Source organism: Octopus sinensis, linkage group LG1 (assembly GCF_006345805.1).
Source record: "Octopus sinensis linkage group LG1, ASM634580v1, whole genome shotgun sequence".
Classification (NCBI taxonomy): Eukaryota; Metazoa; Mollusca; class Cephalopoda; order Octopoda; family Octopodidae; genus Octopus; species Octopus sinensis.
The window spans coordinates 106,787,145-106,807,255 of NC_042997.1; the positions used below are offsets into that span (position 1 = coordinate 106,787,145).

Consider the following 20,111-nt stretch of genomic DNA (forward strand, 5'->3'; position numbering starts at 1 on the left):
CAAATGTCTTGTTTCTATAAGTTTTGAATTAAAATCTTCCACCAAACCTTAGTCACAGTTTATGTTCCAGACGCTAGCTTAATGATAACTAAGTTATTTTACAAAATTCTTCGTTATATTTAAAATTAATTGAAAGAAACACAGAGCATCTCAACAGAAATATGGTAACAAAAGGGTTAAAGCAGGAAGAAGATGTATGCAAGAAAGAAAAGATGTTACAAATTCTGTAGCCCCAGGTCATGTACATAGTATGTCAAAAAGCTAGGTAATGTCTACAGATCTATTACATCCTCTCCACTGCCTAGTCTGTGGAGGATTTGGTTGAAGTACATTAGTTACTGCTGTGTTGCACCTATCATTAATGGTATGCATCACAGCACAGTATTTGAGGCTAATGAGCATATTGATGTTTTCTGTATATGTCATTTTGTTTGCTTTCAGTGAATGGGAGATATTGTACTATAATAGTATCTGGAGTGTAGTAGACATACCAGATCTTTTCGATTGCTATCACATTTGGAAATTTTTTAATTATTTAGGTAGTAAAATAATGTTTTCAGGTGGCACTGACGAAGATATTAAGACGAGAATAAGTAAGGCAAGGACTGCTTTTCACCTGTTAAAGAAAGTATGGAGCGCAAGTGTAATTTCAATAAAGAATAAAATAAGAATTTTTAACACTAACGTAAAAGCGGTGTTATTGTATAGGGCTGAGACATGGCGAACAGCAGTTAAGTCAAATAAGCAAATACAATCATTCATTGACAGATTCTTGCATAGTATACTTAAAATTAGATAGCCTGAACGCATAAACAATATGGAGCGATGGCAAAGAACAAATGAAGTTTCGATAAGGGAGCAAATATTTAAGAAAAAGTGGAAGTGGATTGGTAGCAGAATTAGAAAAGACACACCAAATGTCACGAAAAGTGCTTTACAGTGGAAACCGGATGGATATAGAAGGAAAGGTAGGCCTTAGAACTCGTGGTGGAGATCAACACAAAAGGAACTAGAGAAAGGGGGGCATTCATGGCAGAGTATAAGTACAGAAGCGAAAAATTATGCAACATGGCATTCAACTATAAGTGGCCTATACTCCGCATTGGAGGGTTAAAGGCATAAAGAAGAAATTTTTCAAATTTTGTGCAATCATGTAATTTTTCACATTCTGAATCTGAATTTGGGATTCATTTATTTCCATAAGAATTTAGAAAAATGTTACTGAGGTTCAAAGTTTTATCATTTTCAGTCCAATCAGAAAGCAGGAATCAGAAGCCATACTCTTTTACTCTTTACTCTTTTACTTGTTTCAGTCATTTGACTGCGGCCATGCTGGAGCACCGTCTTTAGTCAAGCAAATCGACCCCGGGACTTATTCTTTGTAAGCCCAGTACTTATTCTATCGGTCTCTTTTGCCGAACTGCTAAGTGACGGGGACGTAAACACACCAGCATCGGTTGTCAAGCAATGCTAGAGGGACAAACATACACATACATATATATATATATATATATATATACATATATACGACAGGCTTCTTTCAGTTTCCACCAAATCCACTCTCAAGGGTTTGGTCGGCCTGAGGCTATAGCAGAAGACACTTGCCCAAGGTACCACGCAGTGGGACTGAACCCGGAACCATGTGGTTGGTTAGCAAGCTACTTACCACACAGCCACTCCTGCGCCATGCGTTTTCTTTGTGATAACTGTATCACAAAATGACAGGGAGAAATAACATGGGCACAAAATGATATTGCTCAACAAAACTTGTGATGGTGGTTGCAGTGGTGAAAGTGTCACAGTCATGTTAAGTACAGCATTCTTGTTCCAATGACTACAGTTTTGCTGGTTACTGTCGAAACAAACACCAATATGAGATTTATGGTTATTTATTGTGGTGGCTTTTGACTGGCTAAAATTACCCAAAATTTGCAAACGTTAAAAGCTATTAACTTTTTACTTACTAATTTACGGCACAATTAAATTTCATTTTTATGATTAACATACAAAACTAAATTGGTTTACCAATTCTGTAAACAAATGGAGCAAAATTGGAAAAATACAAAATTTGTGACAGCAACTGTAAAGATCCAATATGCCTGCATGTTTGGAGCATGCAAAACTTTTCCCCTCATTCAGTTATTTTTATTTTTATTTTTATTTTGTTGTGTAGGTCATAGGCAAACTACAGTCTGCAATACTTTCTGAATGGCACACCTAACAAAGAAATTGTCTTGAATTTTTATTGTAATGTGGCCAACCTGATAATGAGTCATGACAAATGTCACCTGATTCTCACAAATGGTTGCTCCTGTCTGGTTTATCGTGTAGCTGTGTGCAGCTTGTGAGAATGCAAAGTGTGCTGTTCATGTTCATTGCAATTTATTGTGATTTGTAGTGAAGAGATTGGAGATCCAGGCAGGGCTAGTATAATCCATAATGGATAATCATCACCATTTAACGTCCATTGTCCGTGCTGGCATAGGTTGGACAGTTTGACATGAAGCTGGCCAGGTGGGAACTGTCCTGGCTCCAAATGTCTGTTGAGGTATGGTTTCTTATTTCTTTATTGCCCACAAGGGGCTAAACATAGAGGGGACAAACAAGAACAAACAAACGGATTAAGTCGATTATATCGACCCCAAGTGTGTAACTGGTACTTAATTTATCGACCCTGAAAGGATGAAAGGCAAAGTCGACCTTGGTGGAATTTGAACTCAGAATGCAGCAGCGGACGAAATACTACAAAGCATTTCGCCTGGCATGCTAACGTTTCTGCCAGCTCACCACCTTAAACCTGTTGAGGTATGGTTTCTATGGCAGGATGCCCTTCCTAGAGCCAAACCGTAACAGAGTGTGCTGGGTGCTTTTTACATGCCACCAACATAGGTGCATTTAGGGAGCACTGGCACCTTTAACGGATGTCTTGTGCTATTTGTAGTTTCTTTTTGTTGACGAAATATGTTAGTAGTGATTGTTCTACATATGTTTGTACCTCGTTTTGCTTTCTTTCCAATATCATCTATATATTCTCTGAATGTTGTAATGGTATAATGTCAGCAGCAGCATCGTTTATTGTCTGCTTTCCATGCTGGCATGGGTTGGACGGTTTGACTGAGGCTGCACCAGACTCCAATCTGCTCTGGAAAAGTTTCTACAGCTGGATGCCCTTCCTAATGCCAACCACTCCAAGAGTGTAGTGGGTGCTTTTAACATGCCACTGACACGGGGAGGGGGCAGTGAGGCAGCACTGGCATTGATCATGCTTGAATGGTGCCTTTTACATGCCACCGGCACAGGAGCCAGTCAAGTGGCGCTGGCATCAACCACACTTGAATGGTGCTTTTTACATGCCAAATTAATCATGCATTATCTTGTAGCTTTAAAATTTCGATGATGAGATTGCTTATTTTTACAGTGACATTACAGGGTGAGTGTGAGAGGCCTGATGTGACCAATTTAAGCATATGACAGGTAGAATATTTTGACCAGATATGATCAGTTTAAATGCTAATGTCTTTTTAATATGTGGCATGTCTCTGCTGTTGAGTGTAATGGTTTATTGTTTTTGATGTTCTCTGATGTTGCTGTTAAGAAAAATGCCCATAGGTTTGACTAGTATTTATTTAAGTCTTTTGCTTTGGAACCAGGTTACTGGCCATATCCAGCCAAAATAATCTACCTCTATTATCTTCAAATCAGCCAGATCCAGTCTCTCTCAATTATCCTACAATATTATTTCAAAATAAACAATTACATCATTGAAATCTGAAAGCCACAAGGTAATGTGGGGTTAATTCATATCAATGTGAATAAATAACCATTACATTTGATGGAGAAACTGAATGCTTAAAAGGTTATTGCAGGGTTGGCAAAATTGTGTCTGGAAAATGATAGGAAGATGAATGTGATGTCATCTCTGTATGAAGCTGTGTTGTTGCTTGACCTGCTAGTAAAAATCACTAGCCAAATATAGTTCATGCTACCATTTCATAAATAGATGAGTATACTGGATAAGTTAACCGTTTAACATTTAAACCAGCCATATCTAGCCAAATATTCAACCAGTTTTATGTGCAAGCTGACCAGATCTTGCCTATCACACCTACCCTACAATGTTGTTCTAAAAAATAAACAATCAAATTATCAAAATTTCAAAGTTATGAGATTAAACATGATTAATTCAAAACAATGCGAATAAATATTAAATTTGCCTGAGTAATATGAATGTTAAAGGGTTACACCTCAATGTAGGAAAAGAAGGCAGTGAAATCCTGTCTTGAATGCCTACAGAACAATGAAAATTCAATATATTGCAAGGTGCTGTGAGTTTAAAATGGAAATGACTCATAACAGAGACAGACCAATGAAAGGCTTTGGGGAAGGGTAATCCAAATAGGCCTCAAAGAAGATCTCACAGAAGAGCTGATAGAAGATTATGAATTGTATCACAGACAAACCTGGGCACCAAACTGTTAGTCGTTAATTAACATTGTTAGCATTTTCGTTAACAATTTAACGTTTAAGTTAATTTTGGAAATCATTATTGGACTAATTAACTTTCGTTAACGCAAGTCAACTTGAGTTAACTTCCATTAACCTCATTTGAATTCTGTATTTATTTATTTAATTATTTATTTATTTGCGCATTTTTTTTATTTTATTTTTTTTTCCTTTGCAGGTGAGAAAATTTCCCTTATTGTTTTTCTGTTGATACATTTGCAAAATGTAAGTATGAAACATTTGAAACTTAGAGAGGCAAGTAGTTTATGTAATGTTGAACTATAATAAAAGCCGTGTGTGTGTGCATGCAAGCGCACGCATGGCTGTTGCTATTTAGCCCCAATTCAGCGCAAAGTATTTAAACTAGGACCATTCATCTTTCTCTCTGTAATATTGTAACCTGGTCTTCATTAACCATTATGTACATTTCTTGTGATGACTGAATTTGACTTCAATTTTTAGCAAATTAAGCAACAAAGTAGTAGTTCCCTTGAGGGAGTATATACAGTGTATGTTTAAAAATAATATTTTCTCTGTAAATCAAATCTGAGACTCAGTTTTAATACTCATTTGGAACCATTATCTTTCACTGAATTGTAGAGATTAATGCATAAATGACACAGCCCTTGTATCCTGATTGCCAGAAGAAAATAGATATTGATTATAAAAACTATTAAGCTGATAACGTTTGATTTTTGATCAACCTGCTTGAAATAAATTATATAAGTACACATTCATACATATATGTACACATGTGTACACACATACACACACACACACGCATGCACACACTCACACACATAGTGAAACGTGTGGTCGAGCATTGTCATGAAGAATGATTGGCCCTCTTTTGTTGACCAGTCTGTGATGGAGGAGAAGCAGTTTTTCATTCATTTTGGCAATTTCATGGCAATATATTTCTGCAGTAATGGTTTTTCTGGGTTTTAAGAAGTTAGAGTGGATGAGTCCAGCAGTACACCACCAAACAGTTACCATAACCTTCTTTCTGAAGAGCTTGAGTTTAGGGAAGGTTTCCGTTACTTCATTTTGGTCCAACCACTGTGTACAGAAGCCACTTTTGATCACAAGTTCAATACAGTCAAGAAATGGACCGGTCCGATTATGGGGAAGAAGTGACGAGTAAATTTCCTATCTGTGCATTTTCTAATTTTCATTCAAATCGTGTGGTACCCATTTATTGAGCTTTTTTGATTTTCCAATCACATGCAAATGGTTGCAGGCAGTTTTCTGGCTAACTTGAAGTTCTTTTACCAGTTCTTGAGTGGTTTTACATGGATCTTTCACAATGATGGTCTTTAATTGACCATCATCAATGACAGATGGGTGTCCACTACACACATAATCTTCAAGGCTCAGGTCTCCATTGCGAAATCATTTAAACCATTTTTGAACTGACCATTCACTGGTCATTTCCTCACCAAACGTTTTGTTGATATCGTGAGCAGTTTCAGCTGCTTTATGGCCTTTTTTGAAGTTGAATAGCAAAATTGCTTGAATATCGTGCTTTCATAGTTCCGTTTCAGATTATTGTAACAACGGTGAAAAAAAATATCAGTTAATTTATTGATGCATTTGAGCAAGTCTATGTCTGTTTTATTAGACAATTGCAAAAAAATGTTTAAAAAAAATTCAAACCTCTGCAAAAATCTGCTACAAATTCTTCACAGAGGGGACAAACAAGGACAGACAAATGGATTAAGTCAATTACATCGACCCAAGCGCGTAACTGGTACTTAATTTATCGACCCTGAAAGGATGAAAGGCAAAGGCGACCTTGGCGGAATTTGAACTCAGAACGTAACGGCAGATGAAATACGGCTACGCATTTCGCCCAGCGTGCTAACATTTCTGCCAGCTCGCCAGCTTGCCCCCCACTACCACCATCACTTGGCAACTGATGGTAGTGTGTTTATACCCCCATGACTTAGCGGTTTGGCAAAAGAGACCAATAGAATAAGTACTAAGCTTACAAAGAATAAGTCCTGGGGTCGATTTCTTCGACCAAAACCTTTTGAGGCGGTGCTCCAGCATGGCCACAGTCAAATGACTGAACCGTATAAAAAAATAGTCTTCGTTTTTATCTCAGTACCCACCCACCCTATTAAATGGTTACTTTTAAATTAGAACATCTGCTACTTATTGAATGTTTTCTCTGCTTCCACTGCTGTGATGATTCATTGCATACAGCATTTGCGTTCTATTACACTTCTTAATTTATATAAGAAAATAATAACCTGCAACAAAGTTTGACATATTAGTCATAGAGAATAGATATAACTAGTATTCCTTATTTTTAGTAAATATTTGCTTTTTCTTCATTAGTGAAAAAAAGCTTTAATTCTTTGATAAAAGATTTCATTTTAGGAAGAGTATTTTTAAATTGGATTTTGGTGCTGTTATTGTCTTTATCGTTTAATATTTCAAAGTATCATATATTGTTTTAAACAAGAACGTTAAAAGGAAAAAAAATTCTAGACAATAGAATGAGTGAAGTAGTTCTATAGCTTAGGTTTTTTTATTTTTATTTAGTTTCAGTGAGTATGGTAAATTTTATGGTTCGCTGAGCAGGTCTAGAAATACTAAAACATATACTGAGTTACCTCCCTTAGCTACTGAAAGCATCAAAAGACCGTCACTGCCTAATTATTTCCAGTTAGCTTTGAGGTTCCTTGCATTAAGTTTATTGTTACTAACTTACGTATTGATTTGTAGCCACTACACACATTTTTTTTCTCTCCTTGTTTTTTCCTATGTCCCTTTCTGTAGAAGAGTGTAGGCTCGAAATGTAAAAGACTTTTTTTCAATTCCTGAGCATTATACTAATACATCTGTTTGTTTTCTACACCACCTGTCTTTGTCTTTTGTGTTTTTTTCATGAACTCTTCCCCTATATATATATATATATATATATATATATATATATATATGCGTGGCATCTAAGAATAATTCATTGTCTGAATATGCACACACACACACACACATCTGTTTTATGCATGTATGTTTGCATGTATATATGTATATATGTATATAATCATCATCATTCCCATTTAATGTTCATTTTCCATACTGGCATGGGTTGGACTACTGACAGGGGCCAGTGTGGCAGAGAACTACACCTAGCTCTAATGTCTGCTTTGACAGAGTTTCAATGGTTGGATGCCCTTCCTAACACCAACCACTTTACAGAATCTACTTGTTGCTTTTTACATGGCATATGTGTGTATATGAATGTAGAGGATCAAGTAAGTTTCTAAGTTGATTTATATATTTTTACAAGTATAGTGCATAGTTAATCCATGTCACTAAAAGTTTCAAAATCACACCAATGTACCACCCAAGGTCGTAGAATTCCTTTTAATGAATCTTGGCTCAATTGTGCAGCTGTCACATTCAATGTGTGATCCACTCTGAACAGAAAGGAAGCAATCCATACGTTTGTTTGAGTTATGAGCAGCATTCCAGGAAAAAATATATTAAAGGTCATATTATATTCCTTATCTTAAAATTGAATTTGATGAAGGAGAATTTACTTGTGGACAAACCTGCACCTGACATTTGATTTGCTGAGGCAGAGAGCTGGCAGAAACGTTAGCACGCCTAGCGAAATGCGTAGCCATATTTCGTCTGCCGTTATGTTCTGAGTTCAAATTGTGCCGATCTTGACTTTGCCTTTCAACCTTTCAGGGTCGATAAATTCAGTGCCAGTTACGCACTGGGGTTGATGTAATCAACTTAATCCGTTTGTCTGTCCTTGTTTGTCCCCTCTGTGTTTAGCCCCTTGTCGGTAGTAAAGAAATATATATATACATACACACATATATATATATATATATATGTATATATGAGGAGACCTATTGAGTCAAGTACATCAACATCAAAATAAATATCAAATGGAAATTGTAGTTGTGATACCTGTGGCGATGGCATGTAAAAAGCACCATCCGAACGTGGCTGATGCCAGCACCACCTTGACTGGCATCTGTGTCGGTGGCACGTAAAAAGCACCAACCGATTGTGGCCGTTGCCAGCCTCCGCTGGCACAAAAAGCAATCACTACACTCACGGAGTGGTTGGCATTAGGAAGAGCATCCAGCTGTAGGAACACTGCCAGATTAGACTTGAGTCTGGTGCAGCCTCCTGGCTTCTTCGACCCCATCGAACTGTCAAACCCATGCTAGCATGGAAAATAGACGTTAAATGATGATGATGATGATGATGATGATGATATACATATACATACATACACACACACACACACACACACACACACACATATATATATATATATGATGGATGGACAGACGAACAGATGGATGGAATACAGATTCATCTGGACTTTGAAGAAAGGGAAAGAAATGAAAAGTAAGAGAGAACCGTGCAAATAAGAGAGATCAAAGAAAAAATTAGGGAGCTGTGAAAAAGAAAGAAAGAAAGAAAAGGAAAATGGTATGAGTCAGCCAGTGTTAATGAAAATCAACTCAACCATTTTGTGTGCAGTTAAAAGAGTTTGAAATTTTTAGTGACATGAATTATATCCTGTACTCATCATCATTTAACATCTATCTTCCATGCACGTATGAGTAGGACGGGTGACAGGAACTGGCTAGGTAGAGAAACTACCCAAGGCTGCTGTGTCTGTTTTGACAGGGGTTTTATGGCTGGATGCCCTTCCTAATACCAACCACTTTGCAGAGTGGACTTAGTGCTTTTTACTTGGCACAGGCGAAGTTAGTTTTGGCATGATTTTTAAATATGAAGATGTCTTTTTTTTTTTGTGTGGGTGTGAAACAATCTTCTTTTCTCTTAGTATGGTTGATTGAATTTGTCATGGTATGTTGAGGAAAAATAAGTTTTCTCTAAATCTATGGAGTTACTCCATGTAGTGTCAAGCACAAGGAAACTTAAATGAACCATTCTCTTACAAGCTATGCACGTCTGAGGAGATTTGAAATTAATACCTCATGTTAGCAAAACATAAAATTATAGGATATTTTCCCAGTATAAAATGGTAAAGTGTGCTTCCTGGGGAACTTATGTGCAGCGAATGAACTGGACATTTGATTAAAAATTTGATTAAAACATATCTTACAGTTAATGGTATATGACCAGAAGACTTTTTCAACTGCCCGTTCACTTGCAACTCTCCTTAGTGTCTTTATTTCATTTACCATTTTATTTATATATTTTTAATACTCGAAGTGCTATTTGAATTTAGAGCATAAAAACATAAATCTAAATATATTACATTCTCAAAAACGGAAAATTTACAGAAGGGTAGGCTTGCAATTTTTATTTCCGGAGTCATAACCTACGATGCTTAAAATTATATCGAACTCTAGAAATTAGTTTTTTTTTTTGTTGTGCAATAGATCATTTCCGACTATATTTTATAAGGAAGCCTTTTCGACTTACTGATATTGTTGCTGTTTTTGTATGTTACTTTTGTATTTGTCTTGACCAAGAAGGACAGTGTTAATGTAGTACTCTGGTGTGTGTGTGTGTGGGGGGGGGCAACAGTATTTTTCAAGATGTCTGTTTAACTAAAGGTTGCAAGTCAACTGGACGGGGAGGACAGTCTCTCAGTTTGCTAGAAATAGTCGACAAATCTCCCTTAAGCTACTGCTTATGTATTTAGAGCGGAAAACACGCCACGTTATCTTTTTTACTCTTATTTTAAACAACTTTCTGCCTTTGTGTGGGCAGTAGAAAAGAACAGCTAGCTAGATAAATATATATATCCCTATATATATTATACACACACACACACACATATATATACAGAGAGAGAGTGTGTGTGTGTGTAAGTATGGATGTTCGAGATAGTGTGTTTAAAAATCAATGTAATGTTCACATGAAGCTGAGAGGGCGGCGGAAAATCAAAAAGGAAGTGTTTGTTTTCATAGCTTTTTATAACATTACTAAAACATGCCACCCCGGCTGGGCATCGGACAAAGCAACCATTACCTGACTTTCTTCTTTGATTTATCACTTTGCATTTGCACTGTGGAAATTACTGAACCTTCACAGTTATATAATTTAAAAGTGACAGTTTATTCATGTAAAAACTTTCTGTAAATGTCAAGATGTTCAGGTCGGTGCAAAGTGGACCAGAGTTTATAAATGCGATATATAGCATCAGCAAAATAAACAATACGCATGTATAAAACTAAAACAATTTATGTGAGTTTGATAGATACTTCTTTAAAGTCTCGTGGGGAGAGGCAGGTTTGTTATGAGATAGATTAAGCCTAGATAAACATGGTGTATAATTTATCAAAGCTAACCTTCAAAACTTATGTTAGCATGTGTTTCTACAAACTTGTAATCATCACGGTCCTTGTTTTCGTTGTTAGTGTTTAGCTATAGGTCAGGCTTTAATTTGAGCAGCCCTAAAATCAAAGGCGTTCCAGACACGACTTTTTTTTTGTATAAGCATACACACACACACACACACACATACATTGCCTACATAAATATGTTCATGAATTACCTTTACAACTTCCATAATTTATTGTTTACTAAAGTTGAAGTTCATCAATGAATTTCTTTGGATCCCACTTGAAAATGTTCTAATGTTTGTAATAAAACTTTGCCTATATTTTCCCATAAACTTTGCTGAGTTATTCTTATTTTTCACCCCCCCCCACCTGAAATTTTCATATTACAATTGTAATTTATCGACAACCTGTATGTGTGTGCTGTTTTGTCCTAGAGCAGTGACTTCTAAAGCACTTTTTCTGTGTCCCGCATTCCTTAGGAAATGTTTAATTTTCGCACCCTACCACAGGCAAACGAGTTCTGTTGAACAGACATGGAAGTGTCTGTGGCTTACGTTTGGCTAAAATTACCAAAATTTTCAAACTTTAATTACTAATAACTCTTTATTTATTGACTTATAGCGAAAATTATTTTCACGTCATTAATTAGCCTATAAAAGTGTATCATTACACTGAACGCTGAAGAAATATTTTCTTTAGTAAGAGAAAAGATAGAAGAGAGAGACAGAAAAGATACATGCAGTCCCTACAACATCCCTGAAGCAAAAGAAAGATGATCACATGAGAAAAAGAAAGATGTACAATGGTCACGTGTATATATATTATGTGTCTTAGTATATAAAACTGAGAATGTATGTCTGTCTGTCTGAATCCCTAAAACTCGAGGACTACCCAGCCAATTTCACTCAAATTTTACACATGCCTTACTTAGGGTCCATGCAGTGCCATGGGCCGAAAACATTTCAATTTCTTGCCTAATGCGAGCCTGGCACAATCTCTTATCTCTTACACTATTTCAGTATTACGTGTCAAAAGTTAAACAATAACATCTCTCTATTGTAATGCGAGATACTTTCAGTTTAATAGTTTCACTATTAATACTCAAACTATTGAAGTGAAACTATTTATCTCACATATAAACATGCATACATACATACATACATATATACATACATACATACATACAAACATACATACATACATATATACATACATATATAATGTATATATATATATGTATAAATCTGCACGTGTATGTATATATGTGTGTGTGTGTATACATATAGATGTATATATAGTATGTACACATATATATATACACATATATACATGCATACATAAATATGTATATATATATGTATATATATACATATATATAGGCGCCACAGTGGGCGTGTGATAAGAAACTTGCTTCCCAATCACATGGTTTCAGGTTCCGGTCAAATGTGTGACACTTTAGTCAAGTGTCTTCTATTATACATACACACATACATACATACATATATGTACATATAGACATACATACATATACATACACACACACACACACACATACATACATATATATATATATATATATATATATATATATATATATATATATATATATATATATATATATATATAGTTAACCCAAACAAGAAAACACAGGAAAAAAACACAGCAACGCGAGGACGTGGAACAATTAAAGTATTATTGACGCTCAGGAAAGAAGGGAAGGGGGGTTTAACGTTTCGAGCGGAGCTCTTCGTCGGAAACAAGGAGAAGGAAAGATCCCAAGAAAGGAAGACAGAGGAAAAAATATTTTTGCTGGTGGTGCTCAAGAGATCACATGTTGATACTCACACACACACACACACACATATATTTAGTTGCCAGTGTGGTTGTGTGGTAAGAAACTTGGTTCCAAGCCACATGGTCTTGAGTTCAATCCCACTGTGTGGTAACTTGGTATGTGTCTTCTGCTACAGCCTCAGACCAACCATCGGAAATTCATGAATTTCCGATGTTGATGATTATAGAAACTAACGAACAATCATATGATCGAGTTGACAACTTTGCCGCTTCAAACGAAAGAATACCATAAAATAACTTCCCTTGGCACACACACACACACACTCTCTCTCTAGGTAAAACTTCTGTATGAATCATGTTATTTCTTGCTGCGTGCATGCACAAAATTACAGTTCAAATCCAATTGAAATTACCTTTTTCTGTTCTGTAATTCATGTTTGTGATGAGCATATTTAAAAACCTGATCATCCATATAGACTTAAAAGGAAGGTTTTCCCAGAAATCCCGTCCTGTACCTGTTGTTTCTAGCATGTCCGAGGTGACATTTGCGCATCCTCCCCCCACCATATTTTTCCTAAATTTCTTCCAATTCTTATATTTTCGATACAGGAGATTAGGATTTCGCCCAAAAAACACTTCTCGGTATTTTAATCTTCTTCCGCCGCACCCCAATTACTTCATTTTTTAAACTTTTTTTCCAAAAAAAACCAAACAGAGAGTACGAATCTTTAAGAATTTTCTTCCTTTTTTTCTTAAAGAAACACTAAAATCTCCTTAAATACCCACCCATCACCTCACCACTTTCAAAATGCTACAAACTCCCAATGTTTCACTTTTAGCTTTTTGGAAAGCGGGAGAGTTTCTTCAGAAATAATGTCGTTTACCTGTTGTTTCTAGCATGTTGGGTTTTCTGGTGGTGGTCTGATATTTTTTACGTCTGCTATTTTAGTACAATTCTACGCTTGCGTGAAACATCAGACAAAAGTGAAACATTGGGAGGTTTTAACTTTTTGAAAGTGGTGGGTGGGTGGGTGGGTGAGGTGGGGGAAGGGGGAATCGTGTGTTTCTTTAAGAAAAATTAAACGTTGTGGATAAAAAAAATAATAAATTCGTAAACAAGTTTCAAATTAAAAAATTGCAGTGTGGACGGTGGGGGGAGGGATTAAACTTTCGAAAACGTGATTTCTGGGCAAAATCGTTTTAACCCCCTTTTATACGATGAAACAATACATAGTTTGTGATCCTTCTTAAGAACAGAAAGCACGTTCATGCAAACCCATGCAAATTGTAGCCTTCCCCTTCACTTTTAAACAAACAATAACTTCCGTTACGCCAGTAATCCAGTTCACTATATATCAGGTGTGTCGATTCTGCCCATTAGAAAGGAATAAATAATACAATGTAAGTATAGGTCCCTAACACCTTGGCAACGCCGGGATGTATTGCTAGTGAGTGTTTATATATATATATATATATATATGAACAACAGCCAGCTTAGACCATTTGCGATACAACTTCATACACTAAACACTAGAAAATCTAATGTAAAACCAGTCAAGTATATTCCTGTTTTAAAATATAAATTCTTATTAATTCTACAATATTCTCTGCATTTGCAACTTCATTTCTTCTATTCCTCCACTTATTTGGATTAATAATAATTTCTCTATCTATCTATCTATCTATCTATCTATCTATCTATCTATCTATCTATCTATCTATCTATCTCTCTCTCTCTCTCTCTCTCTCTCTCTATATATATATATATATATATATATATATATATATATATATATATATATATTTCGTCATATTCCTTTAATATACGATGCCTTACACCTGTTACACATTTTCGTTTCCATTTTTCCCACCGGGTGCGGATCTAGATATTAACTATATATATATATATATATATATATATATATATATATATATATATATATATATATATATATATATATATATGGCATTATATGGTGGGGTTTGCTGTTAATAATACTATAGGGGGCCTTTAATGCTGCTAAGACGGCCCTGCTCTAACGTTCATGTTTTTCCTCGAGATTATTATCTATGTAAGTAAAGATGATCGTTCTATTTTGCTCTAGAAAAAGTTTTAGTGAAGTTATCTCAAAGTTTAATTCTCTAAGAACATTTTTTTCCAACTAGCAGGGAATTTTGTAGATTAATTCTGTCTATCTATCTTTTTTTCTCTCTCTCTCTCTTTCTCTCTCTCTCTCTCTCCCTTGGTGATGATAATGATAAGTTTGGGGTTGATAATGACAACAACTACAAAACAATTTCTTTTTTATATAAATTCAATTCTGATATAATCGGAATCTTCACCATCTGAAAGGTATTTGCCAAACCTTTCATTAAAAACGTCGATTTTTCTGAAAGTTATGAAGAAACAAAGTCGATAGGGCCTACACACATATGTTGCTATCCCATTGTGCTGCTGGCTATTTACATTTCAGCATCTTAGCTCCAGAAAATATTCTGATTAAGTTGTTCAATTTCTATGTTTGAAGTCCGAATTTTGTTTTCATTTCAAATTGGCTATCGGCTGTATATTTTCCCGTGTTTGGTGATAGTAATTTTCTATTCATATTTGCCCATGGCTGTTGTGTACCTGTTTGAATAGATTGTGGAAGATGATTAAAAACAAGTTGAAGGAATGGAATTGTTGATGCTTGAAGTATATGTGCTGCTTCGTGTGTTTTTGTCTTTATTTTATGTTAATAAACTTGGAGTTTATGTTGCTACCACATATACATGATATATGTGTATAATATATGGATATAGAAACACATGTTTACATATATATATATGCGTGTATATATATATAAATGTATATATCTGTTTATGTGTGTGTGTATATATGTACATATTTGTGTATGCGAACAGGTTTAAAGTATTTTTCATCTTTCATCCTGTATATTTCTAGAAGGCCGATTCCAAATAAAAGTGTGTGTGTGTGCGTGTGTATATATATATGTATGTATGCATGTATGTATGCTTGTATGTGTGTCTATATAAATAAATGTGTGTGTATATATATATGTATGTATGTATGAATATATGTTCATACATATTTATGTGTAATTATATTTATTTTAGCTCGTATCATAGTAAAATAAAACAAATATGAAAAGTTAGATATAACTAAAATAAACTGTCTAAAACCCAAACTAAATCTACCTTTCGGCATATCCAATTACTATACGTAAACGTAAAGTTTTAAGGAACATTAAACATATATCTCCAGCAATATTACAAACTGGTTATAAACAAGGCAATGAACTGGCAGAATCTTTAGCACGTCAGTTAGCGGCATTTCGTCCGTCTTTAGTTTCTAAGTTCAAACTCCACTGAGGTCGATGAACTAAGTACCAATTGAGCACTGATAGCTCTGTGCCAAAATTTGAAATCAATATAACGTATTGCTTAATTCTACTTGAAATAATTGAATCCAGGAAAAATGTTATTGGATAAAAACTTCCATCAATTGTGTGTTACTGAAGAAAAACCATAAGTGAGTGTTGCTGGACGGAAGAACTAAAAGATCCGACTATGATGGAGTTTCTTGGTGGCTTCGGCTGGAATATACCTCTTTAGTCATCGACATTAAAAATACTGAATATACGTGTGTCTAGATACTGTGTAAGGTGTTTTCAAGCCGTTATGCATTGTCAGTAAATAACTGGCTTAAATGTTTTGGGATCTTTTCCTTTTGAACGGCACTTTTCAACACAATTTCTAGTTAACTAAACACTTTTAAACTTCGTATACTGGTAGAATGTGTTTATAAAACATCATTTTTTTCTTGGCTTTATTGAGAAAATTCTATATGTTGTAAGATATTTCGTCTTTAATTTCGAGCATTTCGGCAATTTTAACCAATCGCTGACGTCCATTTAGGTAAATAACATTCTGTGCATAATGAATATGTCCCTCCTTTAAGAAATAGATTGGGTTTATTTACATTTGTGAAGAAAAAAGATACCCTTCCCCCACCCCTAACCCTAACTCTAACCCTATATCTAAAATAGATTGAAATGCAATAGATCGATACTAGGGTTATAATTATGGGTGACAATTTCATACAACACCGCTACGGAAAATGGGATTTTTTTCTAGCGGTGTCAAATGAAAATGTCACTCATAATTATGGCCCTGGTATCGATCTATTGCATTTCAATCTATTTTAGATTTAGGGTTAGGGGTTGGGGAAGGGTATCTTTTTTTCTTCACAAATAAACTCAATCTATTTCTTAAAAGCAGGACATATTCATTATGCACAGAATGTTATTTACCTAAGTAGACATCAGCGATTGGTTAAAATTGCCAAAATGCTCGAAATTAAAGCCGAAATATCTTACAACCTATAGAATTTTCTCAATAAAGCCAAGAGAAAATGATGTTTTATAAACACATTCTACCAGTATACGAAGTTTAAAACTTTTTAGTTACCTAGAAATTATGTTACAAAGTGTGCCGTTCAAAAGGAAAAGATCCATGTTTTGTTTCATTGTCTTTAAGAAATTGAATAAAAGGGGTTTTTTTCCTACGTATGTGTAGTGCTATCATATATGAGTACACACACACACACACACACACACACACACACACACACACACACACACACATGGTGCACAAGTCATGTACCGTCATTTAATAACTGGTTTTAAATATTTCTTGTTTTATTACATTAAATGTGTATAGTGTGTGGGGTTTTTTTTCCGGACACCAAAATTGATTTGGAGTTATATTAACCACAAACCAAGAAAACATCTCATGATGTTCTGGCGGATAACATATATTAATATAGGTCTTAACATTATGGTTCAACTTTCTTTTGTTGATTTTACTGCAAACAGCTTAACATATGTTATTATTAGCATTTAAATCTAATTTCACACTATTGGAGATCCATTTTCTGAAGTGAAACATTAAAGATGATGAATGAACTCGCGGCGCAGTGAGATGATTCTTTAATCACCCAGCCAATTCTCACCGGATTTACACATACGCACGCACACACGCGCACACACACGCGCACACACACACACACGTTTTATTTGACAACGACTTCAAAGTTTCATGTATGTGCCTTAAGCAAGATGTCAGTTTGAATAAACTGCTTTCTTGGTGAAACTGAGTTACTGTCAGCAAAATAATAAATATTAGATTCTATACTAGGACTGAATCTTTTATTTAGTCAATGTTCGTTGTTTTAGGAGAATAGATTTTTAACTGTGTGTGTATGTGTATTGGAGGTGCATTCGTGAAGTATCCTAATTTATTTTTTCCAGTCAAAACTAATGCCTTTGGGTGGGAGATGACACCACCCCTCCTGCACATGCGTAAAAATCTGCCGCTAATCCGCATCAGTTCCCGGCTGTTACACCAATTCTACAGACGTGTAGTATGTGCCCCGGTTTTCGTTTCACGCAAGATGGCCAATTGCATCAAGCTGAGATCATAAACCCATGTCTCATCCCCAGTAATGATGGTTTTTATGAAGTCTGGGTCGTGGTTTGCACAGTCCAACATGTCCTGAGTGATTTCCATGCGGGGTTGCTTCTGGAGGTGAATTCAGTTGACACTTTCGGCATTCACAAATCCTCCATTAAAATAGATGCACAGATCCTGTGCATATTCCCACATCATGAGCAATTTTTTGGATTGTTACATGATGTTCTTCTATGACTGTTCAATGAATTTTCTTAGCACTTTGTTTCAGCTTGAGGATGGCCTGCCTAAGTGTGCCTCACTCTCCACAGGTGCAGCTATGTTTGAAGCAGTTGTACCACTCCTTGTTCTGAGATTTGCCGATGACATCACCACTAAAGGCCTGCAGAATCTTCTAGAAGAATTGAGCCTAAGTATCACCAAGCTCTTGGCAAAACTTGATGCAATATCCCTGCCTGATGTGTTCAGGGAAAACGAAATGTCTGTGCTCTATGCATAATAACTGTGAACTGACATGGCCTACCAACATGAATTTTCACACATACTCAAGTGAGTGGCATCACTTCCAACCCAAAGAATTTTGCCCGCATAGCATTAGTTTTGGTAGGAAAATATAAAGTCACATACTTTTTGAATGCATCTCGTATGTATGTATATATGTCCAAAATGTTTCAGAACCAAAACTATAATAAAACTGTACAAGTTAATTAATTTTATGCTGTGGGACGTACAGTATTTCAGATGGTCATCCTGTATAAAAAAGTGGACATTCAAATGACAATGACAACTCTAAAACAAACATCTGAGTTACAATTCTGTGTGTATGTGTTTGTGTGTATACATATATATTTCTTTATTGCCCACAAGGAACTAAACATAGAGGGGACAAACAAGGACAGACAAAGGGATTAATTCGATTACATCGACCCCAGTGCGAAACTGGTACTTTATTTATCGACCCCGAAAGGATGAAAAGCAAAGTCGACCTCGGCGGAATTTGAAGTCAGAACATATCGACAGACGAAATACCACTAACGTTTCTGCCAGTTCGCTGCCTTTGTGTGTATACATATAGACTAATCTTGAGGCCTGTTCTGGAGTTTCCATAGTATACAGCCTCTACTTCAGACAAGACAATCTAATGAAGAGTAAAAAAAACTTTTTGAGCTGAGATTGACTTTACCACTTTCATACTGCCAGTCAAATGATAAAATAAGTACCAGTGATGTACTGGAGTTAATTTTATCAATTGTTCTTTCCCATGCCCATCACCATTTATGGTCATGTAGAAGTTGTTACAAATATATCAGTTGTTTCACTGCTGTTCTTCTTTAAAAAAGTCTATTCACACATCTGCAGGCGTATTGTTAAATCTGATCTAAGGAGACCCTGGAAAATCATGTTTGAACTTACGATGTCCAATTAGATTGTCCAACAGGTTATAATGACTGGTTATCTTGCCACTTAATATTTGTATTGATTGATAGTAAAAGGATTGCAGCTGAAATATCGAACACATTGTATAATAGAGCAAGATGAACACTGTCACTGCAGTCACTGACAAGAATGATAGATACATTTTGACTTTGTTGAGGCTTGTCAGTGCTGTACATTTGCTTGTTACTTGCTTCACTGAAAACTGTGCTTTAGTATTACATATATATATACATACATACATACATACATACATACATACACACGTATATATATATATATATATATATATATACTAGCAGTATCGCCCGGCGTTGCTCGGGTTTGTAAGGGAAATAACTATATAAGCATTTTTAGAGAGTTACTTCCCTTATAGATGCCAATTCGGGCTTTCTTAGCCATTTCTGTTTTGGTGTCTTCAAGCCATGAAGTCGTTGTTCTAAAAGAATGCTGGTCTCCTTGACAACGCTTTACGACGTTGATTTCCTTACACTCCCTTCCCCACAGCTTCACGAGAGAGGGAAGAAGGGGGAGAAGCAAACAGGTGCAGGTGTGACCATGGACGCCAACTCCGCCGCCATCGACACACGAAAAATTATGCATTAAAAT

The 20,111-nt window shown here is 35.6% G+C and overlaps 1 protein-coding gene across 7 annotated transcripts in view; it reads left to right on the forward strand.

The window, feature by feature from the left end:
• Positions 1–20,111, forward strand: part of LOC115214979 — a 272,042-nt gene that overhangs the window by 108,012 nt on the left and 143,919 nt on the right. The window contains exon 2 of one of the 7 annotated variants that reach the window (XM_036503488.1): positions 4,682–4,728. The exons of the other annotated variants lie outside the window; for them this stretch is intronic. The gene's annotated coding sequence lies outside the window, so the exon portion shown is untranslated. The remainder of the gene's footprint in view (positions 1–4,681; positions 4,729–20,111) is intronic. 7 annotated transcript variants of the gene reach the window in all.